This window comes from Sarcophilus harrisii, chromosome 3 (genome assembly GCF_902635505.1).
Source record: "Sarcophilus harrisii chromosome 3, mSarHar1.11, whole genome shotgun sequence".
Taxonomy (NCBI): domain Eukaryota; kingdom Metazoa; phylum Chordata; class Mammalia; order Dasyuromorphia; family Dasyuridae; genus Sarcophilus; species Sarcophilus harrisii.
This window is the reverse complement of record NC_045428.1, coordinates 270,327,517-270,343,974: the sequence shown is the minus strand read 5'-3', so window position 1 is coordinate 270,343,974 and position 16,458 is coordinate 270,327,517. Positions and strand designations below refer to the sequence as shown.

Sequence of the window (16,458 nt, the reverse complement as noted above, 5' to 3'; positions counted from 1 at the left end):
TTAGTCATTGTGCAAATGTGAGCACTAACCAGGATTCTTTCTTAGACATTCTTGAAGGGCTTCTTGAGCCCTTTCATATATATGAAGCATATATATGCTCCATCTTTCATATGGAGCATATGGAGAGCATATATATGCTCTCCAAATAATTTTGTCATAATGAGTCAGCAGTTTGGGTTTTTTCTTCTCAAAACATCAAGGAAGTTTATTTTTAAAAAACATAATTTTCTAATCCAATCATTTGAAAATTATTTCTGGATGTAATTCAATAAACATTTTTAAGCAGTAAATCTAAAAGGCTGGAAACAATAAGGATACAACAGGCATCTAAGTGCCTTCTAGATATACAAACTACATATAGTACTAAGGGAAGGTGAGAGCAGGATAAGTCTTAAAGGCTTGTCACAATGTCTGATTCTTCTCCCAAATTCCTTTTCTGCTTGTAAGCTTTGGAACAAAACAAAATTTAATGGACCAGGTAGTATAGTAAAGAGTTAACAATATAGCTATAATGCTATAATATTACATGATTAGAGTATTAGAGAGATATATGAGGTTTGAGAAGAATGTGGTATATAATCCCTGAAGTCATGAAGATTCAAATTCATGTCCTGCCTATAATCTATATTAGCAATATGACAACAAGGAAACCTTATAACCTCTCAGTATACTTAGATGTTCTCTAAAACTACCAATAATTATTGATGTTCATTGGTGAAGGCAGTTTCCACACTGGAAGACCCCTGAAAATTAAACCACAACTCAAGAACATGTGAGGTTTAAAAGGGAAAAGACCAAGCAATCAGGGGAAATTTTCTAGATACTTGAGGTGGGTTTTAAAAACTGGATATGAATTTAATTAGCAGAGTATATTGAGGTGATGGGGAATACCAGGGAAAGGAAGATCAGTCTAGGAATATAGATCAGAATGTGGTCCTACAGTATTAAAAAGGCCAATTAGAGAGAAATGTAGAATATAAGGAGATGAATGATAAATATAATTCCAAAAGGAAGATGGAGCCAACTGGAAGAGGGCCTTGAATATCAGGCAAAGCCATTTGAAAGCAATAAGGAGTCACTGACAATTTCTAGATGGAGGAATAATATAACAGAAAAGAATGATAATTCAGGATATTATATGATATTATATACATGAAATACATATATATATGTATATATAGATATAGATATAGATAAAGACTAGATCCAATGATTTGCCTAAAGATTAACAATGTATCAGATAGGTGATAATGAAGCCCTGCAAGTGGAAAAAGGAAGATCCTAGAAGAGAGACAAATTTGAGAATTGTATAAAAAATAAATAGATAAAAAAAAATTGTGTAAGAAACAAACAAAAAAAAAAAAAATAGGACCTATTAGCTATTATATAGGGCAGCTTAAATGGCCCAGAATATAGAGTGTCAGGTAGGGAGTCCAAAATATAGAATATTAAGTGAACAATGAAACCACAAAATAAAATAAAATCCAAGAGAGTCCAGAATACTTCACACATTTAAAAAGAATCTCTGTCTAACCCTACTTCAGATAGATCCCCTTATTTAATAACAGTTCAATATGATGTCTGAACCAAGTCACCATACTAAGTTGCTGGGTTTTTTCCCTTCATTTTTAGAGCCAAGAGAATTCATGCACTGTTGTTCAGGTGCAGAATTTATGCATTGCCTTTCTGATTAATATTTAAGAAGACTGTTTGGCAGTAGAGGTTCTAAACATGTTTTGTGAGGACTTGGCAAAGAAGAAGTTGAGTAATCAACAATTCACCAAAGACTTGTGAGGAAAAATATTCACATTCAATATTAATCAGTGAAACTCTGGGTCATTTCTCCTACCCATCCTCTAAAGTAAAGTCTACCCAGGTTGCTGATAGAATGTTTTGATAGTCTCAGAAAAGTGATCATAATTGGGAAATTTAAAATGGGAGCAAATTGTTATTGTCCTGGGAGTTATGTCACCCACTGTTTCTGTGGAAAGCTACCTTTAGAAAATGAGCCAGGTACAGGCACTTTAAAAATCACTGGCATTTCAAGTAGAATGTTTGCATCAGTATTATCTGCATGGTCCACAGACATTGTGTCATCTTGTTTAGTCTTTGCTAAAAGATATTCCTTAAGTGGAGTTAGCATCATGACTGAGAACCCAATAGATGAACTGGTTCTATGAGTAATAATAAAGAAAGGCAATAGCACATTTTGATCCCTTCTTTGTCTAATCTCTATATAAGCTGTACTCAATAGAATTCTGGTGCAGCCTGTGTAGTTTCTCCACTAAGGGAGTCACTTCCTTCTAGTATAGGATTTTGGATTGCCAACCCTGTGCAAAATTATGAAGTGAAGTGTTTTGGGCATATTCCCCAGGCCAGCAGCCTTCAATGTTATTATGTCACTATCAAGTTTTTCATTTAATAGCTGGTAGACCCTGAATAAATCAACTTTCTGATCCTCTTTTTCCTTTGTATTTAAAATGAGGACAAAAATAGCACCTACAGATATGTTGCTCAGTCCAATTAAAAAAGCATCCAAATATTTATTAAGCAGTTGCTATTTACCAGACATTGTACTAAGCCCTAAGGCATAAAAAGACAAGTAAAAGTCTATCCTCAAAAAGCTTATGTTCTAATGGTAGAAATATAGGGAGTTCTAAAAATCTTTGTGCCCTCTTAAGCTTTAAAGACTGTGATTGCTTAAAGCTGCCCTAGGATTTGGGGTACACACTGTCTGCAAAATATACACAAAATTGGAAGAAAGAAGCAGAGAGAAGATCAGATAAGGCTTCACGTGGGAAATGAAAGTTTAGATCAAGATGAATAAAACCACAGGTTCCCAGGGAGGAGAGTTTTCTTAAAGTTATTGTAAGAGTCAAATGAAATAATATTTGTAATGTTTTGCAAACTTTAAGGACTTATATAAATGCCAGTTATTAATATGAACATTATCATCACGGATAATACTTTCAGAGACTCCAATGAGACATTCCATTAAGGCCTGTCTTCCCTGGATAATTAATTGAGTCCTTTTCTTTTCACTTCCTCCAAAAACTTGGGACCTATTTCTATATGCTGAGAATAAATAATATTCACATGCAACCAAGTAATGGTCAATGTATCTGAGATCCCAAATAATATAGTCAACAGCAATAGGCTTGAAATCAGAAGGACTGGACTACATTTTTTTCTTCTGTTGCAAAAAGAATCCCCAAACCCAAGAAATGTGTGGCAGCTTGGCAGTCATATATTCCATCCCCAACAAGAAAGCTAGGTACAAAGTGGATAGAGAACCAAACCTGGAGTCAAGAAGATTCATCTTGCTCTGTTCAAACCTGGCCTCAGAGACTTATTAGATGTGTGACCAGGGACAAGTCACTTAACCCTATTTGCCTCAATTTCATCATCTGTAAAAGGAGCTGAAGAAGGAAATGGCAACTCCAAACAAGTCCATGTAAATTGTACATTAACTGAAAAATAACTGAACAGCATGAATCCCATATATGGCATCCTTATGCCATCCTTATGCTAGAAGACCTTCAGTGATAGGGAACTCATTGCTTCCTTAGGCATCTCATCCCACTTCTTAATAACTTTAGTTCTCAAGAAGCTTCCCACACCTCTTGGAATATAACAAGTATTTGATAAATGCTTCCTTCCTTTTCTTTACATTAAGTTGAAATCTCCTTCCCTATTGCTTTTATCTACTGGTTCTCCTCCTACATTCTTAGCAAATCTAAATCAGCACATCTGATTTCCAGGATAAACATTTCTAAATCTTTATATTACATGTTTTTGTTTTTGATATGCCCTCTTTTGCATATACTCTACCTTATACTTAATCATTATGTAACAGTGAGCAAGTACTTTTAATCTTTCTGAAACTCAGTTTTCCCGTGAGAAACAGGGATAATATGTATACTCCCAACTTCACAGTTTTGTTAGGGTTACATAAAATATTGCACAAAAAGTACTAAGCATCATTATCATTTTATCAAATACCACAATATGAAGTAAATGAATCTATTAACATTTATCAAGAACCTACTATGTTCCAAGCATTGTGCTAAGTACTAGGGATACCAAAATAAAGGGGGAGGCTAAGACAATCAGTCCCTGATCTCTAAAGGAAAAAATAAGACAAAAATAAGGTAAATAGAAGGTAATCTCTGAAGGAATTTAAAATTAAAGAGAACTGGGAAATATTTATTGCAAAAAGTAGTTCTTTAGTTAAGATTTTTAGGAATCCAGGAAAGCCAGGAGGAGAGAAAGAATTCAAGGCATGGAGACATTCAGAGAAAATACTCAGACATGAGATAGAGTGTGGTGTGTAAGAAACAGCAAAGAGGTCAGTGTAAAATATGTATCTGGTAAAATATGTGGGAGTACGTAAGGCATGTTGTTGTTGTTATTGATGTTTGTCCTTCGTTCTTAAAGAGGATGACATTGAGGAGGAGGTGCCATGACATGCAGGTGAGGATTAAAGTGAGGGAGGCTGTGCAAGGTCATCAGTCTTACTTTCCGCTCCAGAGCCATCCAAAACCAAGATATAGATCAGGACGACTGGAGATGGCCTGGATGTGGCAGGAGATGTTGGTCCTTTAAAGTTAAGATCTTTAAAAGGTCTCAGTTTAACTGAGATAACCACCCATTCAGTGAAGAAAGTAAGAATTGAGGCAAAGAATAACCTCTTTTAGGAGGAGGAGAAGGAGGAAGAGGAAGAGATCATCATCATCATCATCATCAATCTGGGAAAAGGAGAACCTCAGGGTTTCTGGCCAATACAATAGAAACAGTTGCATTCACTGAGTCAATCAGAGCCCAAACAGTAACCAACTGGGGTTTGCTCTGGAACCTATTATTGTAAGGCATAAGAAAACTGGAAACGCAGAAAAAGGCCAAGTTAACAAAGGTTTTATGTTTGATCCTAGAAGCTAATAAGAAGCCATTGAAGTTGATTAAATGGAGGTGGAGGGTGAGGAATAGCATGAACAAATATGCAAAAAGCTTAGCCCAAAGCGTGGTAGGGGTATTAACCACTAAACCAAGAAATCAGCAGTTATGTTTTAATAAGTCATCTTCCTACCATACCTCAAATTTTCTCAAAAACCTTTATAAATTGATGAATTGTGGAGTGATCCTCCTTTATTTTATTTACTATTTTCCCCAAATACATTCAAAACAATTTTTTACCTTTATTTTTAAATTTTTTGAGTTCTATGTTCTCTCCCTTATCCCCACCCACAATTAAGAAACCACATTTTCATAGTCATCAAGTTGTGAAAGAAAGCATATATCTCTTACCCAAATGAAAATAAAAACCTTCAAGAAAAATTAATTTTAAAGAGAGAGAGAGAGAGAGAGAAGATTTTCCTTCAAAGTAGTTGTGGTTGATTCCACCACCAAGAAAAGCAAAATCATTTACAACTGGTCATCCCAGAGCATTGCTATTATTTTGTATACAGTACATTACACTTTGCTTGAGTTCATGGATGACTCTCCAGATGTTTGTTTGTTTTTCTGAAAGCATCCTGATCATCATTTTCCCATAGCACAATAATATTCCATTATAAACACATACCACCCTTTATTGAGCCATTTCCCAACTGATGGGCATCCCCTAAATTTCCATTTTTTTTTCTGTAAGAAGAGAGTTGCTATGAATATTTTTTGTACATATAGTTCATTTTCCTTTTTTAAATCTCTTTTGGCATTCATGCTAGTAGTAATGTTATTAGGTCAAAGGATATGCATGAATTTATAGCCTTTTGGGCACAGATCCCATCTTTTGATCATTTATCAATTGGGGCATAGCTCTTATTTTTTAAAAATTTGACTCAGTTCTCCATATGTTTGAGAAATGAGGTCTTATAAGAGGAATTTGCTGCATTTTACTATTACTATTGCTAACTCTATTTCCCCCTGTTTATTTTCAACCTCATTTCACACCTTTTCCTCATCAAAAGTGTTTAGGTGTTGACCACTCCCCTAATAGGCATTCTATTTTGTCACTTCTCCCCTTCCCAAATCCTATTCCCCTCCTATTTTCCTGCAGGTTAAGATAAATTTCTATACTCTTATTGAGTGTGTATGTTATTTCTTCTTTGAGCCAATTCTGATGAGAGTGAGGTTCACTCACTCACCTTCTCCTCTCCCTCTTCCACTACTGTAAAAGCTTTTTCTTGCCTCTTTTTATGTCAGATAATTTGCACCATTCCACGTCTCTCTTTCTCACAGTTCATTCTGCTCTCACCACTTAATTTCAAGGGTGATCCTTCTTTGGAAAGAAATCGAGATTTCATTGATGCTCATTTTGAAGAAGGTTAAAATTAAGTTCACCAGAACTATGGAAATCCTTTGGCAGAGGTATAGAAATGAAAGCAGTCATCAAACTTAATATCATCCCATAATGTTCTGACAAAGTAAAACAAAAAACAAGCACACCAATGCTATCCATGAGATTTTCTTGGCAAATATAGTGGAGTAGTTCACTATTTTGTTCTTCAGTGGATAAAGTCAATCAGAGGTAAGTGACTTGCCTAAGAGTCAAACAGCTATTTAAGTTTCTGAGGCCAAATCTGAACTCAGGTCCCTGACTCTAGGCCCAGAACTTTATCAAGTGATCCAACTAGCTGACATCAATCTAACATCTAGAAACTTACCATTTAAAATTAAGGATGGCTTGGGGGTGACTACTCCAAAATGCAGTTATGATGATGTCTGTTTTAGGTCTGTTTTTAAAATTATGCAGAATGCTGATATATGAGGGTTACATAGACCTTGTTTCACTTCAGTAACATCACTATAAATTTATGGTCATGTGAAGGATTTCCCTAGTACTGATGACATTTATTTTTAGCCTTCTTCAAAACAACCACCAATGAGGTCCAGATTTCTTTCCAAAGAGGGATAATTATACAATTTATCAGTTTATAGAGGTTTGTAAAGGACTTTGAGATATGGTAGGAAGATGATTTATCAAAAGATAACTTCTTCATTCTTCTGGCTTGATGCTTAAAATCCTCACCATTCTTTGGGTTAAGATACAGACCTAAAACAGACATCACATCTGTCCTCTGAACAGTCACCTTCAATTCATTCTTAACATCAAATGGTAAATTTCTAGATACTTAGGGAACCCTGAAGCTCATTACAAATGCTTTAAAGAGTAATTAGCCTCTAGAGGATACATCTCTTGCTTGCCTCTAGTCACCAAGGAGCCTAGTAAAGCACATGAGGCACTGGACTGAGATGGAAATGTACTAACTTGATCAAGCATATCTGATTTGTTGTAATACGCTTTATAATTTCAGCTCAACAAAATTAGCCACAAGCCACATTTAAATCATCTCAAAAGATTAAATCTTTTCAAACCAAATACTGCATTTCAGGGAGAAGCAATTTTCAGCAGATGGAGAAAGGGAAGAGAAGAAAAAGAATCTCAAATAAAAATAATAGTTCACAAGTCTAGCCCAAAAGGCCATTTGGTTCCCCATAAATTAAGTTACAAGAGACAATAAGGAGAGACACATGGAATGTAAAATTCAGGTGATATGTCCTTCCAGCAAAGGAGGGCATGGCCCAGAACTATTTTATTTATAAGGACTAGCTTGAAATTGATAAATTGTCGCTAAGATGCTAGAGAAAAGGCAGCAACTTGACTGAGTTCTATTCCAAACTCCCTTAAATTCCTCCAATGCCTTTAAATAATGAAATAAAAACAATTTCTGGAACAGCAGAACCCACAAATGGATGGGGTGAAATAATGTTCCAACCAAAGAGTACTTGGAAGACCATTAGAAAAGGTCTGCCATATCTGGAGCACAGTGGAGTACACCCTGGCACAGATCATACCAGCACAGACCCTCCCACAAACCAAAAATAGAACTTGGAAGCCATCAAATTAACAAGGTCAGCAGCTACTTGGTGGGTATAGCCCACAATCAGTAAGGGGATTGAATGACTAGTAAGAAGGGGATTACAGGGATCTCTTTGCTAGCACTGATTCAAAACTCTGTTGCTTTGCCCATATCAGATCTGAGTCAGAGTCTTGAGCAAGGAAGAATACTAGCAGACCAGAGCTTGTAATCACAATGCAGCAGAGAGCCATCTCATGATTCCATGTGTTTATGGTCACTCACACAGCTCAAAAAAGTAATAAACTCTGCTTAGATCATGCCACCTTAGGAGAACTGAAAATGTATAGGTCCCTAGCAATATATCTGAAAACAGCTGCACAAAACCCCTGAAGATTGTGACATTACACCCTCCACTCTGGAGCAAAAACCTACTTTAACAGAGAGTTAAAAGGCAAGAAACAGGCTTGGGAAATGAGCAACAGAAGAAAAATTCTGACTATGAAAAGTTATTATAGTGACAAGAAAGATAAAAATACACATTCAGAAGAAGATAACAAAATCAAATCTCCTCCATCCAAAACCTCCAAGAAAAAAATATGAATTGGTCTCAGATCATGGAAGAAATTTAAAAAAAAATTTTTTGGAAATCAAATAAGAAAAATAAAGGAAAAATTGGGAAGAGATATGAGAGTAAAGCAAACAAATCATTAAAAATGAATCAACAGATTGGTAAAGGAAATACACACAGACACACACTGAAGAAAATAACATCTTAAAAACGCATGAGGCTAAATGGTTAAAGAGGTACAAAAATCCATTGAGGAGAAGAATGCCTTAAAAAGTAGAATTGGTCAGATGGAAAAGGAGGTACAAAAGTTCACTGAAGAGAATAATTACTTAAAATTTAGAAATGAGCAAATGAAATCTAATAACTTTATGAGAAATCAATAAATAATAAAAAACTAAAAGAATGAAGAAATAGAGGACAATGTGAAACAGTTCACTAAAAAAAAACTGACCTTGAAAATAGTTTCACAAAACATAATTTAAAGATGATTAGACTATCTGAAAGCCACAAATAAAAAAAAACAAAAAACTAGACATCATCTCTGAAAGAAATTTGATATTCTAGAACCAAAGGGTAAAATAGAAATAGAAATAATCCACTCATCCCGTCCTGAAAGATATTCCAAAATGAACATTCCAAGGAAAATTATAGCCAAATTTCATAGAGCCTAGATACAGGAGAATACTGGAATACAGCAAGCAGCCAGAAACAATTCACATATCATGGAACCACAGTCACCATAACATTGAAGGGAATGACATTTTTAAAAATTAAGGGATGAGAAACAAGAGTACATTGGATTCAGAAGGAAGTAAGAGATAGAATAGTATAAATTATTACACATGAAAAGCAAATAATGTACAAAATCAGAAATATATAGAAATATATCTTACCTGACAGGGAAGTAGGAGGGGAGGAGATTAACTGAAATGAGTGAGACTCGGAATGAAAAAAGGAAGGGCAGGGCAGGAGAGATAGTAGACAGAAGCAAAACAGTGGTGAGCTGGGAAAGAGTGAAAAGAAAGAGGGGACAAATTGAGGGAAGAATAGGAAGAAGGGAAATATGTAGTAATCATAACTGTGAATGTGAATGGAATGGATCATAAAATAGAAGCAGATAGCAGAATGGATCAAAAACCAGAATACTATAATTTTTGTTTGCAAGAATTAAACACTTAAAACAAAGAGACATAAAAAGAGTAAAGGTATAGCAATTCTGATCTCAAAGTAAAAGAAAAAGTAGATTTAATTAAAAGAAATAGGGAAGAAATACATCTGAAAGATACCATAGGGAATGAAACAACATCAATGCTAAATATATATGCACCAAGTGGGATAATACGCAAATTCTTAAAGAATAAATTAGGTATATTACAGGATGAAATAGCAAAACTGTACAAATGGAGACCATAAATGTCCCTCTCAGAACTTAATAAATCCAACCAAAAAAATAAATAAATAAACAGGATGTAAATAAAATATTAGACACCAGAAACAGATTTGAAGAGCAAAAAACAGTCAGATATATGAAAAGGGGGGAAATTCATGAAAAAAAAACACAAAATAAATAATTTTGATTATATCAAATTACAAAGTTTTTGTACAAACATAACTAGTGCAACTAAGATTAGAAAGTAAGCAGAAGGCTGGGAAACCATACATATAACAAGTATCTCTGATAAAGGCCTAATTTCTCAAATATATAGAGAAATAAGTCAAATTTATACAAATGCACACCATTTTCAAATTGATAAGTGGTCAAAGGATATGAATAGGCAGTTTTCAGATAGAGAAACCAAAGTTATCTATAGGCACATTAAGAAGTGCGCTATGTCTAAGTTACTATAGATCAGAAAAAATGCAAATTAAAACAACTCTGAGATACCACCTTATACCTATGAGATTGTCAAATAGATTTTTAAAAGGGACAGGTATAAATGTTGGAGGGGATTTAGGAAAAAATGATATATTAATGCAATGTTGGTGGAGTTGTGAACTGATTCAACCATTCTATAGAATAATTAGAAACTATGCCCAAAGGGTTATGAAATCATATATACATACCCTTTGACCTAGCAATACCACTACTAGGACTGTATCTCCAAAGAGATAAAAAAAATAAAAATAAAAAAGGCCTAAATAGGCAAAAACATTATAGCCTCTCTTTTCTGGGAGCAAAGAATTGGAAATTAAGGGGATACTCATCAATTGGGGAATCACTAAATAAATTGTGACAAGTGATGATGATAGAATACTATTGTATTATAAGAAATGACAGTTCACTTCTCTACCCACTAGGTTACTTAGCAATACTCTGAAAATGCAGGGATTAGAATGGAAGTTTGAACTCAGATCACCTTTTTTTGTTTTGTTTTTGTTTTTTACAAAAACTTGATAGATATCTCATGAAAAGGGTACTCTGAAACCTAATGCAGAAAGCCAACATAATGTAGTAGATAGGAGCTGAAATTAATCCAAAAGAATTGAGTTCAAATCCTGCCTCAGATACTTATCAGTCATGTAATGCTTCATTTCATTTGACCTCTAAGGACTTCAGTTTCCTCACCTGTCAAATGTGGAGTTTGAACTTAATAGCCACTAAGATCCCTTTGGGGTCTAAATCTTCATTATACTCTTGTGACCCAAATTTTTTATTAGACCCTGTTGATAAGTAACTCAACTTTTTTTCTAGCACTGGAAGCTGTTGCCATTATCCTAGAATCTAGTCCTTAAATAAAAATTAATAAATAATAAAAAATTCTGCTTTTAATGACACTCTGCCATTAACTATTAGCAATAACTTAGATAAGTCATCTAATCTCTCTCAGACTCAACAGTCTCATATTCAAAATGAGAATTTAAGACTAAATTATCCCAAAGTTCTTTTTTGGTTCTCAAAATCTCAAATATCTTTTAAATTGAGATGACTTTTTTTCTTTTTTTATTTAATTGTTCTTTTTTACTAGTTTATAATTATTAATAAATATGGATATTTGGCATGCAAGAAAAAAAGATTTATACATGAAATTGTGAACTTTTGTTATATACTTTTTAAAAAGTGAATATTTAGTTTAATATGGTAATGAGCAAATTACCCAATTTATTTGTCACATCTTCTGAACTTTTTGGTTTTTTCTGTATATATTTTTAAATTTTAATATTCTTTTTTTTACACCTCTATCATTATCCATTAAATTATCCCCTCCAACAGAAGTTTTCCATTTTAAGAAATATAGTTAAGCAAAGTAATTCAATATACTAGCCATGTCTAAAAATGTATATCTCTTTGGTATCCTGGTCCATTGCTTTTTTGCCAAGATTTAATTTGCCTACTTAATCATTAGTCTTCTGAAATCATGACTAGTCATGACATGGATCAAATTTATGAAGACTTTCAGAATTGTTTCCTTTTTTACTATTATGATCTTCATAAAAATGTTCTCTTGGCTCTGCTTATTTAACTATCAGTTTATGAAAGCCTTCCCCACCCTCTCTGAACTGGACATATATACCATAGTTTTCCAACTGTAGAAAGCACAAGTTTGTTTGTTTTTTAAGAATTCTTCTTTCAGAAGTCACATTTTACTAGAAGCTTCTAAATACCATGACATCTCCAAAAATAACCTTATGTATAATGTTCTCAGGATGACTCAGGGACCAGAGCACCCCATGGTCTTTAGACTAAGAAATACTCCTCCCAGTCTCCTTCAGAGTCAACTCTATAATACCAAGCTTCTAAGATTTTTGGACACAGAATTCCCCCAAAAAATTCCTATCTACCAATAGCTCCCAATGTATTGAACAAATGCAAAGAAAAGATTAAATTACAGTGCAGAAAAACAAAATTTTCTGACTAGCTTCTATAGATGAGGATGTATTAGAATATTAAACCCTAAAAAAATTTCCACATACATAGTGATAATAATCACTAGGAATATTATCTTGTACTCTCTCTTCTTATAATCCAAAAATTAATCTCTGAATTAGAGATTCTGTTCTTCCAGGGTACTGAAAGACTGCAATAAAGTTTGTTTGCAAAGCAACATGACCTATAAGAGAACAGAAAAATGCCACCAGCAAGGTAAAAATAAAAATCTCTGTTTTTGTATTTAAGGTTATGATTAGTTTTGTATTTTTACTTCTGTCTGTATCTAAAGGTCATGACACTTCATAAAAGACATTCATCCAGGGTTACCTTTAAACTTGCTTCCATATACACACTCCTTAATATTTCTCCTTTCTAGCCTTAGGGTCAGCCATTCTTGGCCAGCTGCTCTTGTCCATCTCCTGGTTCAGGTGTGACCTGCCACTTTCCTTAGTTCCTTGGATCCAAATAAAGCCAGATGTACACCTAACAATTAATTCTTAGAGCATACAAAAGAAAAATCAGAGGACTCTATCTTGAAAGGCTTTTTTAAAAAAATCTAATCATCTTCCCTATAAGTATTCTATTTATCTATTTTGGAGAAGCTGAAAAGATAGTCACATGGAGATAGATGCTACCCTCTTTGTTATGTCCTCCCAAACTATGAAATATAATGATGTATAAATCACTAATTCCAATGCTGATATACTCCATATATTCCAAATAACATACCTTAAATCTCTACAAATAATGCTTTTGAGTAAAACATGAGAAAAGACCTGCCAAAACAAAAACTTCAAAAATTAAAATGGAGAAAAAGAAAGGCATGATTTTGAAAAATAGAACTGTTAATTATACAGGTGTAGATCTCTAAAGGAATTTAGAAGTTGGCAATCTGCCTACTTCCCTTATTCCCAGATAGATCTATACTTATCATATGCTAGAAAAAAACTAGTACACTATCTTAGAAAAAGAAAAAGTCACTTATATTTGAAAGCAGTACTGTAACAATGCTTTTAAAAAAAATCACAAATACCTAAAATTCACTCTTAATAACTATTAAATGATCCCTTCTTTTCCACAATCCAAGCCATAACATTGCAATTGAAGGAAAAGTTTAATCCCATTGGCACATACTTATTCAGCATTTGCATAAACAATCTTTACAGAAATAAAAAAAAAAGCTTCTATCCTTTCTCCGTCAGAATTCTTCTCTCTCTTTGCAATGGTAGAAAATGCATATTTCTTTGAATGATTTTTTTTTAAAGAGTAAATAAGCCACCTTTAACATAGGGACTCTTGAACCTCACATCTCCCTTACAGGACAACACAGCAGGGTTAATGGAAAAAGAAGAAAGGCCTTATATCTGACAGTGATTGAACCTCAAAGTCACTTTTAAATTCCTTGAGAAAAATGTCATTTCTAAGCAGAGCAAAGAACTGTGGAGGCACAATGACTTGTTGGGATATGTAAATGTAGCCTTGGAAGTCCATGTAAAGTAATTATGTTAAGCACTTAGTGAAATGCTGAGGTCATGTTGAGGGTTTTAAAATGAAAAGGCTCTTAAAGGAAGGGAAAGATCCCTAGGGAATGATTTTCTATTCCTGTGGTGATGGGTTCAAATTTTTCATAACCTTTATAGGTAGAAATTAATGCTCTTCTTGGCTAACCCAAACTTTTATAATTGTAACTACCCTATAATTCTTTTGAGTTAGCAAAATAAAATATAAATAATATATTATGTCACTCTACATAACCTGCTGAGCTAGCAGTCAAGACAGAAAATGTATCACATATTCGCCAAAATTTCTAGTTTTAAGGGCTCATTATAAAGAAATTGTTGTGCTGCAGATTGTAACCTCCTTGGAGGCAAGGACTAAGCCTTGGTAATTCTTTTGTAATAGACCTAGAATTGTGACACATAAGGGGTGTGTATATGTGTGTGAGTGTGGGTGCACATGCATGCATGTGTGTATGCATTTGTGTGGTTTAATCTAAACCCATGATTTCAATGATGTGAAAATTTCCCTGGTATAAAAATTTTTTTTCCTCTTTTGTAGATCATGTCTATAACATGATTTTAGTGAGATCCTCAAGCCTTGAGTCTCAGGTTAAGTGACCCAGGTTTATCCAACATTATATTTCAGAAGCAAAACATGAATTCAGGTTTTACTCCAAATCTGCTTCTCTGCCCACTAAATCACAATACCTTCCATTTTGTGATGAGCTTAACAAATGTTTTCATTGTGACTGATGGCCTAAGTATTGATCCCAGTATGATTTCAATTTCCAATTTCTTTATCATCAAACCAATATTATAGGCAATATAGAGAAAAAAATGTTTTTGGAAGAACAATATGAGAGTCTTTCAATTAAAATGGCTACTTTTCAATTGAGTTTTCTTAAAAGTTCAGTATTATAGTCAATCTGCAAGCAGGTTAGGTTAGTTGATAACTTCCAATCTACTTTGTCAAAAAGAGGGGAAAACCATTGGCTACTTCTCATTAAATTTATTTAGATGAGCTAAACAGAGAATTCTCTTTGACACTCCTACTATTCTGTTCTAGATTATCAACAAATCTGCTACTCTACCTTATTTCACACTGGAAAAAGGCTTCCCTTTAACTGTGTTCTGGTACAAATGTATCACCAAATTGATTTCTCTTCCAGGTCCTCAATACCTTAGTAAGAGAAAAGAGAAAAGAATAGAACATAAACGGGTCAAACTAATCTGTGGGAAAAACCCCTTTTGGGAATTTAGAGACTTTCCTACTTAAAAATTCATTTGGCATAGCATATCTGACTTGTTTCAAGGATTTCTGAACAATGGTCAAGAGATAGTCTAATAAAAGGTCAAAACATTTCTATTTGAGTTCTATGCCACTAAATCAGGGTTTCTTACATTTTTTCCACTCAGGATCCCTTTTCGTCCAAGAAATTGGTATATAAAACCAAGTATGTAGGCATATAAAATAGGTATGCAAATCAAGCATTTATTGACAATAAATTATTTAAAAAATTATTTAAAAACAATTCTTTGGTATACATATAATTTTATCATTTATTAAAGAAAAAACCATTTTGCATAATAATGAGGTGGATGTGCCTGTTTATTTTTATATAAAGAATTAAATCTTGTAAAATATTTGATATTTTTTACTGTTGTCAAATTTTCATGACTCTCTCTCCTCCCCCCGGGTGATTATGACCCACAGTTTAAGAAACATGAGTCTAAATTACTTCTAAGGTCATTTCTAACTCTGTGGTGTTTGCCTCTGATTGGCACTAATTCTCCAGTTTTGTCATTTACAAACTGATCTTTCAAAAGCGTTCACAGAAATATATCCCCTGCTGCTCATGCTTTTAAAAATAATCCACCTCCATTCCATTCCACTTTCATCCTTTGTGCAGGTCCTGAGAGTTTTGTTCCCTAGCCTGAGGGTGAAGCCACTTGAATTTTAAGGGATCTGTCCTTAAACTTACTTCCAACATAATAAGTTTATTTAAAATTTTAGGCAGACACTACTACATTTGGGGAAAGATTTGGAGACAGTAGTTTGTATCCCCTTAGAGCTAACATGAAACTATCTCTACCAAGTAGGCTGGGAAATTTTTCATAATACCAGGATTATTGTTCTTCAAGGAAATAATTAATGAGAACTAGTGAAGAATCAAGCCAAGTCAGTAAAATTTAATGGAAAAAGAAGTATTAAAAGCATAAAAAGAATCTTGATTTTACTAACTGTGTGACTTTAGGCAAGTCTTAGGCAAGACTTAAAATCCCATGATCTATCTCAAGAATACATATTTTTAAATTGTATCTGTAGGCAAAGGTGCTTGTCTTCAGCCTCCCTGTCTGTTATTTGCTTTCAATCTCCTGTCCTCATCTCTACTTATCAATTGCCCAAAGCAGTAGCCTCATAGTTCTCAGACCTTATCTCTTTTTTTATCTCACTTTCATTAAAATTTAGCTGAATTATATCCCATTTCTCCTAAATTCTACTATAGATATCAGTTTGTCAATCATATGCCAAACATGTTGTCATTATTGTTCAGGATTTTTTTTTCAATCAAATCCAATTCTTTGTAATCCCATTTGAGGTTTTCCTGATAAAGACATTGGTATGGTTTCCTATTTCCTTCTCCAGCTCATTTTACAAGTGAG

At 33.9% G+C, this 16,458-nt stretch overlaps 1 long non-coding RNA gene across 6 annotated transcripts in view; it reads right to left on the bottom strand.

The window, feature by feature from the left end:
* LOC116422355 overlaps window positions 1–16,458 on the bottom strand; it is a 158,854-nt gene that overhangs the window by 77,982 nt on the left and 64,414 nt on the right. For 4 of the 6 annotated variants that reach the window (XR_004232955.1, XR_004232954.1, XR_004232958.1 and 1 more), the window contains one exon: window positions 14,886–14,974. This is a non-coding gene — a long non-coding RNA (uncharacterized LOC116422355). Of the gene's footprint in view, window positions 1–12,304; window positions 12,792–12,843; window positions 13,072–14,885; window positions 14,975–16,458 lie in introns of those variants that run through there. The other 2 variants (XR_004232956.1, XR_004232957.1) reach the window with 2 other exon arrangements.